This window comes from Polistes fuscatus, unplaced genomic scaffold (assembly GCF_010416935.1).
Source record: "Polistes fuscatus isolate 324 unplaced genomic scaffold, CU_Pfus_HIC Scaffold1, whole genome shotgun sequence".
Classification (NCBI taxonomy): Eukaryota; Metazoa; Arthropoda; class Insecta; order Hymenoptera; family Vespidae; genus Polistes; species Polistes fuscatus.
The window spans coordinates 8,770,236-8,790,787 of record NW_025112997.1 but is presented as its reverse complement, the minus strand read 5'-3'; the positions used below and the strand labels follow the sequence as shown (position 1 = coordinate 8,790,787).

Genomic DNA, 20,552 nt, shown 5'->3' with positions numbered 1-20,552 from the left:
GAAAGCATTCGCTTTCGAAGTAAAGCGAATATTGCCGGTGATACTCGCGTGTTTGCAAGGGTTAACGGGATCTACTGCAGTATGCACGTATACATATATACGTACTACGGCCAACGCGTAGGTGTAGTATAAGTATGTGTATACATATACATTTATACATATATATATATAGATGTATGTGCATAGGTATTTACGTGGTTGGTGGTTAGCAACGAATATTACTAAAATATTCATGTACCTGCGTGATCGTATTATCGAAACTTGACTCTACCGCGATCTCCCGTAACGAGCTTTGAATAAATAAATGAATAAATATTAAAGCCTCCCGTCGATTTAACGCATTCGTTTACTCTAGACTAGCTGTAAAAACGAACGAACGAACGAACATCCGCGCCATGCCAAGTTAACTTTTTCGCGGGAAAGTTTGAATGTAGAGTAGGTACGACGAAAATTTCGTTTCACTCGAATCAAGTCGAGGCGAATTAATTACGAGGGACTATTTCGCGAATAGTCGAGGCCTAGACCCCCTTCCTACTACTCTCTGCCTCTGAGTTTCTTCCATGACTCGGTGTAAAATCGCTGGACCCATAGCAGTACGAATTTAAAAGCAGTCCTTTGAATTTAGAATGCTGCCATCCACTTACCTGACGTCTCCCTTCCCTCTTCCTACTTCTCATCACGAGTCTCTCCCCCGTCCCTAACCCTACCCCTTCAACTCTCTTTCTCCTAGTATTCTTATTTCCTCTCTTTGTTTCGATTTTCTCGTCTTTCGTGCTGCTTTCGCTCGATACGCTCGGAGAAAAAGAGCGTGTAGGCGAAAAACTAAAAGAAAGAAGTTTAAAAGCGACAGGGGAAGAGAAAGAGAAATAAAAAGAGAGGGTGAGAGAGAGAGAGAGAATAGGAAAAGGGAATAATAGAATTTTGTCGACGTCCCGGCGTTAGTTGTAATTGGTGCTACTCTCAACGAATATTTTTTTTTCTTGGCAAGGCGTAATTAAAAATTATAATAAATGCCGTTAGAGTAAAACATATTTATGGAATTAGACGAAAGAAATTTTCTTTCCTATTTGTTTTTATTTTTTCAAAATGGACTCATCCGATGCGAAACTAAAAATATGCACATGCCTAACTAAATATATACACTTATCGCGTATGGATGGGTATACGCAGTGACGAAACCTTATCGTTGTTATTAAACCGAGATAAAAGAAACGAAAGAAGAAAAAAAAGCTTTTCGACGGGACAGAGAGAAATAAAAAAGAAAGAGAACGGTAAGCTTGTTACGATTCGTGTAGTTATATACATACATACGTACATATATACATATATAGATACATAGCGGGAAACGTGCGAGTTCGCGTTCTACTACATCGTAGAACGCGAGGCGAAGAACCTCGTAAATACAAAGTGCCGGGCGTAGTCTGCACTCGAACGAGCATTTCTCCTGCCGCCGGCTCGAAGTCTCCTACTTGAATAAAAGCTCAACGACGACGACGACGACGACGACGACGATGACGACGACGACGATGACGACGACGACGACGACGACGACGACGACGACAAACTCGCGATCGAAGAGCAACCACTAACGAGTAGATCGTTTTTTAGCATACATACACGTCACAATATATTTATATATATATCTATAGATATTACTGTTCAGAACACGAGAGTTTGCCCTCGAGACACATCCAGAAGTAAAAGAAAATTTCCGATTGGTTCAATCCTTATCTTTGACGCTCTCTAAATTTACAAAATAAGTATTGGATCACAGTTGACATGGTCGCTACATTTCCATACTTACGTTGGTTATCACAGTTACTTAGTAGTATTTAATACTTTGCATTCCAAACAACAAAATTTATATTTTTTATAATATATAATAACATATTTACAATTTTTATATTATTAACCATTTATATTCCAAGCACATTTGTTTATTCGCCGGTAGTCAACTAATATAATACTTGGGCAGTACGTCTGACTTTAAGAGTGCAAAGAATTAACTCTTAAAGGTCTATGTAAGTGGTGTCTAATTCATATATGAACACGAGCCACTGAATTTAACTTAACAGACTGCGTGCCGTGATCAAACAAAAAAAGAACATTTTTCCAAAGGAAATTTTTCTTAGTAGAAGAAAAAAGTTTTTTTTTCGTCGCATTGACACTTCAAACTGCAGTCCATGTGTTCAACAACCATTGATCTACGTCAATGCTTTATAACTTTATCCTACTCTGTTTCAAAGTGTCCACTTCCCTCTCCTTGTTATGCATCAAATTAGTAAGCATGATCCTTAATTCCGATAAGGAAAATACATGTGATATAAAGTTTCTTTAAACAGCAAGAGTAGCTTAGTCAGCAAACGGCCTTTCCAGCGAATTAGACCCGCATTCCTTTCAGAAACAAACTTCTAAGCATTGTGCACTACTCTCATACTAATTCTTTTTTTCCTTTTCTTCTAAATGATCAACTTTTCTAAGCTAGTCGAGTGTTATTAATTAAAAACGTTATGAAAAGGTGGATGGAAGAGGGCGATGACTATCAAGATCCTTGAAAATTCGGTAAATACGAATCGCAAGTGGAAGGTAACGACAATTAATAATAATAATAATAATAATAATAATAATAATAATAATAATAATAATAATAAAACGAGATTCGCTTACTTTATCGATCTCCTGTATCGCCCGACACTCGCCTCCGAGCCAATTACTCTAAATTAATCCGATAGTATGACAACGCGATCGGATTTTATCTCTCTCGAATCGCGAACAATTCAAGTACCAGCCGCGTGGCTCGTACCCTTCTTTTTTTTTCTTTCCCCTCGTAATTGCCTCGCCGCCGCCACCAACGCTGGCTGGCGCTGTCTCTGCTACTACAGCAGAAATAGGATCGTATTATCGTTAGTTCGGAGAATGAGAAAGAAATAGAAAAGAGAAAGAGAGAAAAGGGAGAACGAGAGGGAGTAACGTGGATTTTGCAAGCCTTCTACGTACATATGCATATATATATATATATACACAAAACATACATAAGTACTTACTTGCATGTGCGTATATAAACCCCCCATGCCGATGTACCACCAAGTGAAAGTAAGACTCGCATGAAACCTACGTATGACACATGCTGCACACCATTCTCGAGAAAGATGCCGAGGACGAATCAAATCCTAGTTTTTCTTATTAAAAAAAAAAAAGAAAAAAAGAATTTCAACGAAAGAAAGCAAGAAAAGAAGAGATTATTATCCTTCGACATTAAAAAGGCACATCGTTTCGTCACGGATGCGCGGATTTTAAGGGCTTATCTCGTTTTTATTAACGACCGAGGAAGCGAAGGATACGACACACACACGTTGGTGTTTGTCGAGTAGAACAAAATTCCACGCTAGTTAGGTCCTTGCAACAACAGCAGCACCGAGAACAAAGAGTTGTCCGGTTAAAAGTCTGATTAATGTCATAAATCTAACGAACGTTAACAAGTCGATTAAATATTACGTACGCCGGGTTTATTATAAAAGGCAATTTTATGAGAAACATCATTTATTCGTCGTAAATGGCGATAACAGATTCCTCGAGGTTAGTTTACTTCACTTGACACCAAATATTCGTTTCCTGTTCGCGGAAAAGTTTATGCGATCACATGAGAAAAAGGGAAACCGAGCAGCAGAAATAGTCGGGGGCTATTTGTTGTTCGTAATCACGACCGAGTTCTCATTTTCTAAAAATGGTCATCAATATTCTAGCGAGCCTTGACCTAAACCATAGACTGATCTTTAAGAAAATAAATACAAAGAAACAAATAATTGAACGTTTAGCGTTTGTAACAACAAATGAAGCGATTATAATTTATAATTATAATTTTGTTGAAATCTTTCCCAAAATTGACCACGTCTCTCATCACGAATAAAATATATAAGTTGTAAAAGTATTATCTTCCGAACATGTTATTATAATCCATATTTCAAGCACATCGAAACATTTCCCTCGTTATTCTAATCTTCTCATTGATATCAAGATTTTTCGTTCCAGTCATACAGTAATAAAGGTCACGATCTTTGACCGAGCAAAGATCGACGTAGAACGAGTTTCGTGATCTAGAAAGAGAAACTTTGAAGAAGGAAGAAATTCCAGGCGTTCCTTTTATCGGCTTTAGTTCAGAGCATGCGAAGAGAGAAGCTCGCGAAGGCCGATGATAAAGCTAATGGTGGCCTTCTCCGCCCCCGTCGAGTCCATCAACGATCAGTCACGCGATCCCAAGGATCCCTTCTATCTCTCTCTCTCTTTCTCACCCTCTCCCACTCCGTCTCTCTTTCAAAAGAGACTGAGTGAGTCAAGTCGGCTCGGAGAGAGAGAGAGAGAGAGAGAGAGAGAGAGAAAGAGAGAGAAAGAGAGAGAGAGAAAGAGAGAGAGAGAGAGAGAGCAAGTTCAGAAACGAAGCTTTATCGGCTTTCCGCCACACCAGGTGACCGCACTCTTGCCGAGAAAAGAGACGGGAGCTAAGAAACAGGAAGAAGAATAAGACGAAAACGTATCCCAGGGAAAAGGAAGAAAGGGGAGAATCTGCTGCCAGGTGATAGGCTAATGGTAATCCACGTTCCTCTTCTTATCCGTACGCCATGACAAACGTCCCATACCCGGCTCGTATGCGTCAAAATAGTTCGGCCATTAGTGGCCATCTTTTTTCTCTTTCTTAGGAGGGATAGACTCGCCCCACCCCTCCTACTCCAAAGAAAAAGAAAAATAAATAAGAAAATCCCAAAAAATAAACAAAAACATATTTTTTTTTCTCGCAATAGTGGAGCTTAAACTTGTCATGTTAACCGTTGTAATTTATATGTTTTTCCTTAATCCCAACGATGAGAGCGCGCTCATCCTGCAACCATTTGGTGTTAAAAGAAACCACGAGAAAACGTGCACCTTCAATTTTTCTTTTTTGTTTTATTTCTTTTTATTTTTGCTTTTTCATAATATCGATAATTTGTTCGAAAATAAAAATCAAGAAACGTATTCCGGTTCTAGAAAAAGGGAAAAAAAGTAAGATGTTTTTGCGTACTGGTGTAAAAAAGAAGTTAGGGAGGATGGACTCCCTTTCGTCGTTTGGAGCAATAACGTTTCGTCGGTTCTCTCGCGTGCCTCGTAATTCTTTACACGAGACTCAGTAGCCCTATATTTTACGGAGGGTTGGCCCAAACTTTTCTCCCTCTCTCTCTCTTTCCTTTTTCTGTCTCTTTCTCTTCCTCCTTGATACTACTCCTTTTCTATCTTCCGCTGGTATGTACGAAGGAAAAGGAAGGAAAGGCCATATGGCTTTCGTTTCCTTTTTATATAGCTTTACCTTTATACAGCTTTACTATATATATATATTTCTCTGTGTTTTCTATGCACTGATCCTACTTTTGCTCTATATTTGGAGCTCTTCCTCTCGAATCCTAGCTTGTACATACGAAGAAGCGGAATTCCCGAGCGATAAGAAAACCTCTAAAGCAAAAATCGAATATTTACATAAATAGAGAGAGAGAGAGAGAGCAAATACTTGCTATTAAACTTTTCATAAGATGTAACTTATCGTTAGTACGTATACATATAAATATATACATACTTTATTATTGTGTTGCAAGCAGATGAGTCAGTTTGTAAGAGAAAATGTGTCACGTTAATTATAGAAATATAATAATTTACAACTGTTGTCGCTAAGGAATGTTTCTTGAATCATATATTTAACGAGTTATATCTTTAAGCGATCAGAAAGGATTTCTTCGTTTCTTTCGTTATCAAGATAAAAAGAAAAATATTATCTTGATATCGTAAGATATATATACATGGGTTACTTCAACTTTCTCGTTACTACTCAATTAGGTAGTAATCACGAAGAAAGAGAAACAGGAAAGTGTGGAAAGTATTTGCACTGTCTTTCCAAGTCGAGTTAATTCAAAGGACATCGTTTTTCTCGAGTATTCTACCTTCTCTAACCGTTTTCAAGATATTAGCCTGTCTCGCTAAATAGTTAACAAAGTGGATGGTAACGATGATATCGTCCGTACCGGAGCTCCTTTCGCAATTAAAGATATTAATGTTTCGACTTAAATTACATCGACGAGGGTGGACCGAACGAGAATCTCTCCTGACCCCCACCCCGCCCACCCCTTTCTATCCCTCTATCTTTTTTTTACTCCTCATCCTCCGCCTTATTTTCATTCCCTTCTTTCATCTACCTTTCTCTCATTCAACCCATTCTTTCTATACTCGAGAATAATGCGTGTCTACTTTTATCCAATAAATATAGCCGGAAGGAAAATCGTCCTCGTCGTCGACTAAAAAGTTCGAAGCTCCGGGCGAAATGTCTTTGTCAGTCACAAATTCTCCTCGGCAAGAGTTTCACGAAATAAAATTATTCGTCAAAGAACTGGGAGAGATTTTTCTGTTTTGCAGCCCCAAGCATTATCGGACACTCTTCTACAGGGATTATTATGAATTTCCTTTATGGCAAGATAAATTCACGGAAAGCACGTAGCATAGATACATATATAAATACATATATGTAAACATAGGATAGGATACATAAACAGATATCGTACTTATAAAGTAGTTTTTGTCGACAAAATCATTTCTTTCCCAAGTGAAGGCGATAAAATTCGTCGTTCCTATACTACCTTTTGTCGATCGTTTATTTCTTTCTATCTTTTATCCTCCTCTTGAAGAAAAAGTTCGGCACAAAAGAGAAAACGATTCGTTCTTGCTAGAAGCACAAGACTTCCCCAGTCGACGTTTCCGGCATCCAGTCGCCTCGGCATCTTTTCTTATTTTCACGAATTTCTACGAAAAATACCGATCTCTCTTCTCGCTCTCTCTCTCATTCGCGCTCAACTACTATTCCCTCCTATCTTTTTCTATCCTTTTGTCTCTTCTAACGTTTACGACATCGGCCAGAAGCAGCCGCATCTCATTCCGTGACATATGGCGATGCTCCCAGGACGCCCTTGTTTTTCCGCGATCCCTTAAGGTCTCCTAGGGATTTGCTGCTGCTCCTTGCCCTTTGCGACCGATCGAGTTCACCCCCCTCCCCTCTTTCTCTCTCTTTTTACCGTCTTTCCTCTTCGTTCTTCTTTTTCCTCTTATTTCTCTTACTTTTTCCTACAAGAAACTGATTCTACCCTCTCCTCCCTCCTCACCTTTTTCATCCTCTTTTTCCCTCTCTTAACGAGATCTAACATGGCAGATAGTAGCATAAGTAGCAACGAGGAACCCCTTTTCTTAAGGATTTTTATCTCGCTCCGATAATCCTTTTCTTTACCTTAAAACGAATGCGGAGATGTCTTTAAAAAGGCGTCGAACGAGATCTCGCTCGATGGTGGTTGTTCTTGTCTTTTTTCTCATCTCTTTTCCGCGAAGAAAAATCCGATAAAAATTGATGCTTCTTTCTTTATCCCTTCCATTCTACGATAAGACGACTCGCGAACGACACTATTTTTTATCTTACATAGAAACGTTCCGTTCTTATCTTTTATACTTGAGAATAGGCATATACGTAAATATATGTAGATAGGTACATATATTCATGTACTACTTATTGTTAGGTAGAACATATCATCTATATACGGGGTGGTAGAAAAAGGATCCAATATTTTAAAAGGCCTATAGTATTTATCATAAGAAGAAAAAATTATTTCTAATATCAACGAAGATTATTTCGTAGACGCAAACATAATGTGAACAAATCATAGATATTCGATGTCTTTCTTCAATTAAAAATGCAATTCTGATATCTACAGATCATAGATTTACAAACATTTTCAAATATTCCTTAAACTAGTGTATTTCTAAACAGATTCTTCTGTGTACATTTAATATGTTACCAAAATACTCATTTTACGATATCGAACACTCGTAAATAATAAAAGTTAATATACACCGAAAGGAATAATTTTAAGATCCATGTTAATCAGACATTTTATACTCCTCCTGATAAGTATTACCATAAGTCTTTAAGAAGGTCAACAACCTAACCACATTGTATTACTAATTCCCGTTAGATCACAAAAGCCAAGCACCGTGGACACGGTTAATAAAATAGATGAGGGTGACCCGTTCAGAAAAACGAAAGACAACAAAAACCGTGTGCTATTGACTTCCAGAGAGGCGGTAAAAAGAAGTAACCTCTTTAGTTGTATTGGATATGAGTGAGAAAAAGTGTTCGTAAAAAAGTGACACGAATTTGTAAAAAGAAGAGTAAAAAAAAATACAATATAAACCCTTAAAATATCAGATCTTTATTTTTTATTATTATCCTGTATATACGTACTACTCATTGTCAGATAGATCGTACATGTATATATATATATATATATATATATACATGTAGTTATAAAATCTAACTGGATTTCTTTCACCGTCTCGAAGAGAGAGGGATATAACGAATGTTTTAACGTTCGTCCGCTCGTTAATCGATCGACGGATTCTGTGCTCGAGTCCCACGCGCGACTCTGCAGCGAAACGCGTCCCAGAGGAAGGAAAGGCAGCATGGGGTTTCCTGTCGCAACCCCTCCTGTGTATGTGAAAGCGCGCGCGAGTACAAGCTCACGAGCGATGCTCTCTCAATGGGGGAATCGGCCCATTAACTGGCGGCCGTTCATTAGACGCACTCCGAAACATATCAACCTACCTACCTAAGTATTCCTACGTACTGTCTATATCTACTATGTATATATACTAATTATATATGCTCCTGAATATATTTAATGTAAACGCGAGTGGTGTATGTATGTATGTATGTATGAATGCGCGCACGCGCTCGTGTTCGTAATATCTACGAGGTCGAATTCACCCTATGCTACTTGTCGCCGCACGCAAACACCTGCTCAACTCGCTTGACTTTTCTCTCTCTCGTTAACCGCGACCTTTGCTATCCATACATATAGTTATGACAACGAGACCATATTCCAAGAAACTTCCGGCACTTTTCAGTGAAAACATAAGAGACAAATATGCAGGCAAGCAGGCAAGCAGGCAGGCAGGCAAGCACGATGCTCAACGACCCGAATCCACTGCGGAAAATTTGAAATTACTGTGGGACTCCAAGCATTTTCGTGTTGATTTCTTTCTCTCTCTCCCTCTCTCCCCCTACTACTTTTTCTCTTTATCTATATAGTCTTCTTTTTTTTTCTTTCTCTCTCTCTCTCTGTCTTTCTCTTCTGTGAGAACGCGTCGAAATACAGCGAGGAACAAAAGAGCAGCAGCCGCCGTTGTATTGCCTCTCTGCGAACGGATGATTAATCCTTCAAGAACGAGAAAGATGGAGATAGATTGAGTTCGAATCTCTCTCTCTTTCTTTCTTTCTTTTTCTTTTTCTCTCTCGCTTCTTTATAGAAGAGAGACATAGGCAACAGCAGCTTCGTTGGACGGATCACTGCAAAGCGAGGCTTTCGGATGGTTTTCAATTAAAGCGAGCAGAAGAGAAACGATCAAGACTTTCACCGCTTGGCCCTTTGCAAAGCAACGATGGAAACTCTCAAGACTTTCTCGGGATCTTCTTCTTCTTCTTCTTCTTCTTCTTCTTCTTCTTATTCTTCTTCTACTTCACATTGAAACACGTCACGATGCACTCTTCCCTCTAGAACGTTCAATCGATCCCTCGATCGTTCGCTTTCGAGAAATACTGCCTTTTATTGATTTCTCTGTCATTCTTCGTTAACAATGATAATCATTTAATAGAACAACATCGTGCCATATTCTTTAAGTCTTTTAGTTCTATCAAGGGCAATTTTAAATAGTATTTATGTTACTCAAAGGAACTATCGTACAAAGATGTAAACATAGATGAGATTTTAAATAAATACTAATCGTGAAAATAGTTTCCAACAAGATTCTGTTTTTCCTCCTTTATATTTCTTCATCTCTTATTTTTCCGGATTATATCCGACGTTTTTTAAAAATTCACCTTTTTCATTATCACATACCGGAATGGGATGGGGGGGGGAAGGAATTAATAATACCGGATAAGTCTAATAAACGTTACGAGCTCGAATTCGTTCCGTTTTAATATTTTGGTAAACGTTCGTTCTATTTCTCTTGCCAGTTCACGCTTTTTTTCAAAATAAATAAATTTCAACGTGATAATACGGGAACGAACGAGTAAATATTTTAATCCGCTGGAGAAAACTAAAATGCGTTTGGCGATTCGCGCAAATATAGCCAGTCTACGTTTCTACGCTTCAAATGAGATAGAAATTTGAAATAATCGTTTATTTAAATAAAGCTTATTTCTAATCGAGCTTGACGATCTTAATTATTTTATTGGAATGATATTTCATACGCCATAAAATGATGTATTTTTTTAACGAAGAGTTGAAGAAACCAAGAAAAAAATAGAAAAAAAAATTAATAAAATTATATGAGTAGCTGAAAAAGAATAGAGTATAAATAATATTTATTTTTAATTTGAGATAAGTGCATAACTAAGAACTAGACATTATCTAGTTTTTCTGTTCAACTCCTTATATACATTTTTGTATCATTTATTATTCAACGGTCTTAAGAATGACTATCCTTAAATAATTTTAAATCTAATTATTAAGGAACTTTATTTTAAATATACTCATTAATATAAGAATAAATTGATTTGATAGTTAAGTTTACAAAAATTCTATGAATAAATATATACAATGAATCACAAAAATTTTCATACCATCACTGTCAATTTGAAATAATCAATATTTGCTTGTAATGCAATATTAAAAAACTCTTATAAACATGAACATATTTTAGGATTAGTGAACTTTTAAATTGATATAAATTTTATTGCAAAGAGCATTTTATTCTAAGAGAAGCATAATTTTACATAAATGATAATAACATTGATCTCATAAAAGTACGCTCAATCATTTTAAAAGCATTATAAGTCAACCAAATTTTTCACAAAAATAATAATTGTATTTTTATTATACCTTATGTATGTACGAATATTTTAATGCAAGGGTCCTCAATCTTTTTAATTTTTTTACCACATAAATAAGAATTAAAAACTATATGTACCACCATAAAAGCATTTCCCATTTAAAAAAAAATACACTCCAAATAATACGTTTATAATCAAAGAATAAAACATTTGTAATTTTTATTATTTACATTTGTTTGAACATTTATTGAAATACTTTGTGTAAAAATTGTACCACAAAAGATAACATAATATATCAAATACAATTATATTTCTTTAATACTAAAACGTTCTTCTACAATAAAATTTATATCAATCTGAAAATTTAATATTATTAAAATAGATTTCGGAGTAATAAAAATTTGGAAATTTTATATTACAAGCAAATATCAATTATTTCAAATTAACAGTGAGGGCGAGTACGAATACTCCTGTGAATTACCGTACATACTGTAGTATGTGGTGTTCATAAATTTACACCTTTAGCGAATATTTATACGATCCTTGAATATAAACTGTATTCTCGAAAGAAGATAGTCCAATTTTGGGATAATACGTTATCTATGTATTTTAATCTGTTCAGTTACGGCAATTACACGAAAAGTTCTTGATTGTACATTATAAACTCTTCGAGGAGATTTCCGTGAAAACAACGATACTAACGTGGTATACGCGAAACTGCCTTTCTCTATACATTCGCGAATTAATTATACATCGATTACATAGTGCTTGCCGTTCTCTTTCTCTCTTTCTCTCTTTCTCTCTCTCCCCTCCCCCCTTCTACTCTCTTTCTTGTTCTCTTTCGACCGCAATACCTCCACTCGAGAATTCTCATCACTGATTTCATGTTCACAGCTGCGAAAGCAGCGTGTAACTTATATTAGTTTGAAACAACGATGGAAATTATAATATACGATATTTCATCGAAAGAAACTTTACTTGAAACGATAAAACAGTTAACACGCGTATCGGAGTTACATTTTTCCTGTTAAAGGATGCATTTCTGGCAATGCAAATAAAAATCAACTTTTCGGTAGGAAGTACATTTTTTAACAAATCCCAATACATTTACTTTTATCATACTTTTCTTGAAACAAGTATCTACAGTAACTTGTTTTAATATTCGGACACCATAGCTATATAAATATGATTACCTTGTACACTTACGTAGAGTCGAGTTAAGGAATTCTTATTTCTTTATTTTTTTTTATTAAGTATTATACTTTTTCTAATTGTCAAAAAAGCATAGGTTTTATTTCATAAATCTAACTATCTATATAACATAACAAAAATAATTAAAAATATTCATAACAATTCTACCTCCTACATATAAATGTATTTTATTTTTCATACTTTCGAAAAAGAGGAAAAAGAAAGTTGGAGAAAAAGGCTGTCGATCTTTCAAGAACTCCCATTTTTTTTATCATCTCCGACGATTCTTAATCTTTCCCTCTCCCTCTCCCCCCCTCTCTCTCTCTCTTTCTTTGTCTTTTCTTCAACAACTTGGTGGCTTTCTTTCAAAGATGAGAAACGAAAGAAAGAAAAGAAGACACCACCTGACGCCCTCGTGGGTCGCCATCGGTAGTTTATATTTAGTTTCTCAAGTTTGGAAAACTCTTAATGGATTCTTAATGACTCGAAGACACCCCGTCACCCTTCGCTACGTATCACATAGGAACTCAGGAAGAGAAGGAGGAAAACGAAGACGAAGAGCAGACGCTGAAAAGCAACAAGAGCAACAGCTGATGCCTCCCTTCTCCGTCCTTCTTTGACAAAGAAAGAACAACGCCTAGGACGATTACCTTACTTGAAGAAGGGAGTGTTATCCAACGCTCGAACCTTACACGCGTTGCTTTCCTAAGGAACATCGTTGGGGCGTGACCTTTTCTGCTTTAAACTTCGTCCCTCGCGACAAGATTTTTACCGACTTTTACACCAAGCTTGATCGTTGCTACTCATTAAACTTCTATTTTTGATTTTTTTCTTCTTTGTTTTTTCTCATAAGATGCGACGTGAACATTTAACGAAAGCACCCTATCCAGCAGGAAACAATTTTCATTAAGAAGAGAAATTTTTACCGAGGTTATTTTCTCTCTCTTTCTCTTTTTCTACGCGAAGAAAAATTCTAATACTGTTTATTTATTGTAAAAAAAGAAAAAAAAGCAAATAAATTAAATTACTGATTATGAAGGAGTAGATACATATCAATGATCTATATTCTAACCTAGATAAAGAGGAATAATCGTTGTTCGAATTATCGTGGGTTCTTCTCATAGATTCAACCCTTAAATCATCATCATACACGCTTCTTTAAACTTCAACGGGTTCCGCTTAGGATCATAATGAAAATTGACAGGGTTACCACGCGATCCCTAAGAACATATCAATTTTCATTTCGAAAAGAACATACGAAAGGGATCAAATCTTTCGTTCTGTCTAGTCCGATTAAATGATTTTTTGAGGTTTTATACGAACTGATACAGGATGTATCCTATGTAACTTAACCAGTTAGTTGTAGTGACCTTTTTAAAATGTCTGCACCTAAATTGTTTCGCAAAAATAAACCGATCATGTGTATAATCGTCAAACGCAGAGTACGTGTAGCTGTTATAATATTAAATGAAATTTTAATCAAATGATTATTTTATTTCTTTTTATAAAACAAATCAAACAAAAAATCAAGCATATGAGTTCATAATAGTTCGAAACCATTGCACGTAGTATCCGTATCAATGTATTATATCTCTAGTAATTAAAGTTAAGTTGGTGTCCATTTATTTACAACTTCTACTCGAAAATCAAGAAGATAAAGATCTTCGCGAAAAGTCTCGGCATCGGACATACTTGATAATATAAAATCGACGGAATTTATCAAACATAACATAGAATTATTTATATACTATTTTCCATTTTATTTCGTTTTGGTCTTCAAATATTTTAAACATCTTAAAATTTATGAATATATTTTAGTTTTCACGAAAATTGCAATTTATGTATATAAATAGCAAATAGTAATTACTTTTTCCGACGATCACAGTTTATAATACATGGCTCATAACTATTTTTATATACGAACTTTGCTTTTTTTCAATGATATAATTAATTATTAAAACATAAAATCATTTTAAAAATTATATAAAATAGTTCATATACTCTTATAAAATATATAGTTCAAACTAAAATCTGTACGTATTTCTATACAAGAATGAATAGATTTAGGTATACCACTTTAAACAAATGGTTCAAAACGTCTGTTCAGTCAAAAAAAAAAAGTCACTTACTAACATTTATGCTAATCTATATATAGTTATAGTTCATCAAAGAAATTTTTTATGCGAAAAATCAAATTTGGAAAAAGTTTGATTTTTTTTTAATGCTTTTACACGCTACTATTAATGTTTTTTATAGTGTAATGGCTATTAAAGTTAAAATAGTAATTTTCTTTTCCAAAAAGATAAAAATATTGTTAATGACTTTTGGCTGATAAACTGAATTAAAAAACGTGTGTGCTTGCTTAAAATAATATATTTTTTTTTATAATCTATTTGTTGTTTAGCAATTCTCATGATTTTTAGATTTTCATATTGAAATAAACAATTTGCCGACAACTTTATGTATTAGATACAATCCTCTTATTAGCGCATTAAATAAACGTTTAATATTAACACATCATTACCACGCTAAAAAGATTACGAAAACACACATTTCCATAGTCCCCTTTTGAAAACATTCTATCGAGAGCAATTAATTCGCCATAAAAGACAAAACGAGTCCGCCGTGTCCGAAGCAATATAAATCTCATACCACGAGAAAATATAATTACCCACGGCTTTCGATTTGGTTCGAGCACACGACTGCAATTTCCAACAAATAGGTACACGAAAATGTCTCTGTGCGTGTATAAAGCAAAAGGAAAAATGAAAAAAAAGAGAGAGAGACAGATAGACAGACAGAGAGGAAGAGTATAGGTACACGTTCATATGGAAAATAAAAAGAAAAAAGGAAACATATTCAATCGTCTGGCAAGGGGTGGTTTCTGCGTTTACCTAGGCGTCTGATTTCTTTTTTCCCCCTCTCAATTGATATCGATGTTCGATCGTACGTATATATATATCATACACGCATATAGAGGAAAAGCGACGTTTAGGTTGATACTCGTGCGATGAAAAGTAAATATATATAGAATGTTCTAGGAGGTTTCTGCCAAACGGCATATTTCCTATGCTTATAATAATAAAAAAAAAATTTCATATAAATATGGCAAAGAATAGTTTTGTTTTCGAATAACAGCCAGTCAAAAATATTCCTCCTTTTCTATTCATTAAAACAATGCGGTAATGCACTTACGTGAACATAAGCAATTGATAAGTTTACATGTGTAATTTTAAATGTAACTTTAAATAAATAAAATCTACATTGACCCAATTAGCGAGAGATTTTGTTTTTTAGAAACTCCTATAAAATATCATTAAAAATGACTAGAAAATGTTACTTGCTTACATTTTAGGGAAAGATAATTAGAATTACAGAAAAAAAGGATGTTTTTTTTATAAATCATGCAAATTAATACGCCTATCCCTTCATTTACACGATACTTTTCGATCTTATTTTACGTAATTAGAAAGATTTACATGCAACAGTACAGATTTTCTGACACCAAATAAAATTTACTTTTTGCTTTTCTGAAATATCATGATTTATTTTATTACCCTATCAGATTTAAATATTTTTTTTATAACTTATTCTTATTTTGCTTTCCATGATTTTTTTTCGTAGGAGCAGATTATTCCCACGATATTTATATATGGAACGGTAGAGTCACGTAAATAAAATGACGCACTTATATAAATTTATTAAAAAAAAAAACGAATGAAGAAGTAACTGTAGAGTTGAAAAATCTACGATTGGCAGAATAAACAAATTGTTTCCGAACCCATGTTTGTATGAACTTTTTTTGATTTTTATAATCATAAGATTAAACCTGTAAAATTAAGCAACAATTTGGAAATAGGGTTGTATATTTAAGTATATGTTTACGTGTGTGTTAGAAGAAGAGCATTAGGGAGAGATGAGAGGAGCAGGAGAAGGATGAAGGGAATGAGAAGACGGAAAAGGATGAAAACGTAGGGGTACATCAGGTCCTCTTCGCGAGTCAACCCAACCGCTTAACTAATGTCGAACGAGCGACGAGGCGTAATTCACGTTGGATGAGCTATCGCTCTCGATATTTCCTCGCCGAGAAATCGAAAAAAAGAAATTGAAAAGAAAAAAAAAGAAAAAAGAGTCGGTTAAGTGGAGAAACCGATGATGACGGGTGGTGATGGTGTACGATAGAGAGAAAGAGAGAGGGGGGAGAAAGAAAGAAAGAGAGAGAGAGAGAGGAAGAATTGCTGAGGATAAAATCGATCACGCAATTATCGGGAATCCCCGATCGTTCGTCGATGAACCAACCAACCAACCAACCAACCAACCAACCAACGCGACGAGACGCACCGAATTCCGCTTTTCTCGAGACCGCGGAATAAATTATGGATGATCCGTGCGGCTTTACGATTTCATTTCATATTCTCTCTCTTCCTATTCGAAACGATGACGCGTCGTGGGACTCGTCAAGAGTAAAGGAAGGAGACGAAGGATACCAATACGGATATACGAGTATACGCGTATTCGAACGATCGAAAGGGGCTCGATACGAAGGAGAAAGAAAAAGAAATAAAAATTTTGCCATATTCCGACGAACTCGTTAAAAAAAAAAAGAATTAAAAATAAAAGATAACACGTTCGCGTAATTACTGAAAACTAGAGAAGATTTGGTAAATTTTTTGAAATAAAATTATAATCGTCGATGCTCTCGATGATCTGATGGATGCGTGTCATCATCATCGCGTGACGAAAATAATGTCGTTACCGTTTCGATAAATTTAGTTACGAAATTTAACGAGAGACGAAATATGATTATTTTCAAACGTATCTCTTTTCTCTGGTGACAATTACACGTTCTACGTGCAAATTGAATTTTCTCTTGGTAACGTATGATCGAATATAGCAAGCATCCGGAAACGAGGTTCGAACCCGTTGCTCTCGTTCGTAGGTGAAAAAAATTAGTCGACACGTGGTGTTGTAGTTGGTGGTAGCCAGTAGTCGAGCACGTACTAATTCCATAGAAAGTAGCTAGCGTATTCGATTAAAAGAGAGCAGGTGCGTTTCTCTCGGGGTTTAATCAAGAGAGGACACGCTAGAACTTTCATTGTCTCTGCCTCACTGAGAAAGACTTCGATGCGAGTTCTTTCGTTTCGATCGATCCCATTAGAAGGCACACGTGCGAGTGGAATGAGCTACTACGTCGATTCGCATTATTAGCATAAGAAAATAAATTGCAATTTTAATCGGAGATACAATGAAAAAGAAAAGGAAAAGAAAATATAAAATAACGAAGCAATATTCTGTTTCAAAAAAAAATATAACATCCACGCGATATTATGAAAAATGAAATATGAAAATGTTTGCCCATGGTACGAAACAAACGAGTGATAAATATTAAAATGATCTATGAAATAAAGAGAGTGAGAGAAAGAATATATTCCTATATTGAAACATAAATATTAGGAATGTGTTCGTTATTTGGATTTTTGTGGAATTTTAAACAATTCACTTCCTAGTTTAACTCCAAATTAAATTTAAATAAAAAAAATCTTCAAATTTCAACCCTTCGTTGTAATATTAAAGTAGAGATGTTAAATACTTTTATTAGTTATCAATTCTGTTTTAAAAAGTAACAAAACCAGAACTAATTTAATTCTTGCACAAAAATAATTTTTTTTTGCGTATGAAAGATGACATATCACAGAATAATTTTTAAAAAACTAACTGTCATATTTGTTTATTTAGTCATAAGTTGTTACGTCTTGAAAATCAGTGAAAATAAAGAAGAAATTCAATATGTATTGAAATGTTATTACAAAAAAAGGAAGAATGCGATTCGGATTGGTAAAAAATATTTGAGATGTTTAGGGACATGATGCAATATCAGTGCACGCCACACAAAAATGGTTCAGTTATTATCAATTTGGAAACTAAAAATCGAGAACAAAAGAATTTTGAACTATTCGAAGAAGACAGAATACAAAAACTGAAAAAAAAAACTTGTTTCTCTTTTGCATTACAAATTGAAGAAAACTTATTACTGTATTCAATATATATAATTTGATAACTGAATATAAACTGAAAGTAATATCAATGAAGTTTGATCCAACAAGAAATAGTAGGCATTACGTTTTACTCATAATATTATATATCTTTATGATATAAGAATTATTTAACACTAAACCTACCCAAACTTCCACGTATATTCCTATTCCTACCGTGAGTAGTCAAATGATCGCTTTTAAAAAAAAACGCATATTTTACATATAGAATGAAATTTTAGCTAATTAGATATAATAAACAATATATTTCTTTTATTTAAAAATAAATAATGTATACATTTTATACGTTTTCACCGAATTGTTTGTTACAAATTACAAGATTTTTACAAATTATAGGACGCGTGTGTCATTTGACCGCGCGTAGTAGATTTAGTATTAACAAATAATTCAACATACATGAACAGTAACTCACGAAAGTATTTGAACACTTACCATGAAATATTTTATTAATTATAATAATTACATTATATAATACTTACCGAAATGTTATTAACATTATATATATAGATGGAGGTATGACTCTCAAGATTATATAGGTAAGGTTTCAAATATGAATACAATTTAACTGGCAATGATGACGTAGACATTTTTAAATAGGTACGTATGGAACGATGAAATAGATAATCAAGAGAAGGAATATAAATAAGAAGGAGAAGGACGGAAGAAGAGAGCAGTCGTCGTCCATCGACTGCACGCTCCATTTCTCTCCTTCGAAGCGCAGAACGAAGGATCGAGAGAGCGTGTCACGCCAATTACGAGAGACGCCGATGAAGAGAGAGAGAGAGAGAGAGAGAGAGAGAGAGAGAGAGAGAGAGAGAGAGAGAGAGAGAGAGAGAGAGATATGGAGAAAGAAAAAGCAATACTCAGCGCTCGTTCAACGCGATTCAGGTATAGCTAAAGTTGCTTGGAAGGAGAAGGAAAGGGGCGAGGGGGTGGGGTGGGGAGAGGAAGAGAAGGAGGAGAAGGAGGAGGAGGGAAGCTGAGACGGTCGAGAGATGCTGGAACGCGGGAGCAAAGAGGGAGGCAAGCGGGAGGAGAGAAGGTAGATAAAGAAGAAAGGAAGGACTAGGGTGGGGAATGGAGGGCAAAAAAAAGGGAAAGAAAAAAAAGGAACGATCGAGCTGCTCCCGACTCAGCGGCTCTCATATTTAATGATATACTTCGCCATGCCGGAGTCCCGCTAATGCACGCGGCGGACACTACACAATAATGCCTGGGCTCTTTCACGCATACGCGCGTTTTACCAACACACATACGCACTCACGAGTAAGTAGTAGGTATGTGCGCGCGCGAACAAGTGAGCGAGCGTGCAAGCAAACACTAACGAGAGAGTGGCCGGACACGGCGAGCTTTTCCTTTCCTTTCCTTTCCTTTTTCTTTTTCTTTCTCTTTTTCTTTTTCTCTTTCCCCCTTCCATTTGTCCCTACTCTCTATTCTCTTTTCTCTCTCTCTCTCTCTCTCTCTCTCTTTCTCTTTCTCTCTATCCCATGGCCACGAATTTCTCACTGGTATCGTATTCGGGATATACTTTGGATTAGTCTCGATTTCGATCGCATTATAAATATTGCCTTCGATATATCTTTTTTCGCGTGCAATTTTAATCCTACACTTTTACTATACAAATGCTCCGAGCATGCTTTTCAAATTCCACCACCTCCTTCTCTTATTTCAGATTAACTCTATCCGATGCTAACTAATAAAAATATAAAAATAAATTAGCTAATAAATTATTATTCCTTTGATGAAATCGTTCTAATTTATATAAAGCAGGTATTTATACAAAGATACCATTTCTCTGAAAAATTATTGAGTTAAAAAAATAAAGTTTTTTCGTATTTTCTTGATAGATGACTTTAAGATCGCATTACTCTAATAGAATGAAAATTTAACAATAATTGCATGCGTATGAAAGATGACATATCATAGGATAATTGTAATAAACAAGCTGTGATATTTGTTTATTTAGTCAAAAGTTATCGTTTATTGAAGATAAGTGAAAATAAAGAAGAAATTGAACATATTTTGAAATTTTACTACAGAAAAGGGAAAAAAAGCAACTCGGATTAACCTTTTCGCTACTACGAGCGACTATAGTCGCTCTCCATAAAATGCCGCAATTTTACATTCGACGTGCGTATGCAATTATAGTAAATCAAATATCCTACTCTGGACGTGTAATTTTAGTGATTTGTTTGTTTCGAACAAAAAACTCTTAATATCAGCAACAAAATGCCTCCAAAATGAGTCTCGACCGCTGACGATCGGTCTCTCGCGCAACGTGCAGTTTTGTTGCTGCACATTGCAGCAGGCGTTCGGTAGGAGTACACGCCCGTAGCAAAAGGGTTAATAAACAAATTTATGATGTTTAGGGACATAATGGAGTATTTGGAAATTTTTAGATCAAAGATGCACCTCGT

The 20,552-nt window shown here is 35.3% G+C and overlaps 1 protein-coding gene across 12 annotated transcripts in view; it reads right to left on the bottom strand.

The window, feature by feature from the left end:
• LOC122518405 (ephrin type-B receptor 1) overlaps window positions 1–20,552 on the bottom strand; it is a 159,761-nt gene that overhangs the window by 105,016 nt on the left and 34,193 nt on the right. For 6 of the 12 annotated variants that reach the window (XM_043637364.1, XM_043637357.1, XM_043637388.1 and 3 more), the window contains exon 1: window positions 2,668–2,851. The exons of 2 other annotated variants lie outside the window; for them this stretch is intronic. The gene's annotated coding sequence lies outside the window, so the exon portion shown is untranslated. Of the gene's footprint in view, window positions 1–2,667; window positions 2,854–20,552 lie in introns of those variants that run through there. 4 more of the 12 variants (XM_043637318.1, XM_043637348.1, XM_043637405.1 and 1 more) reach the window with 4 other exon arrangements.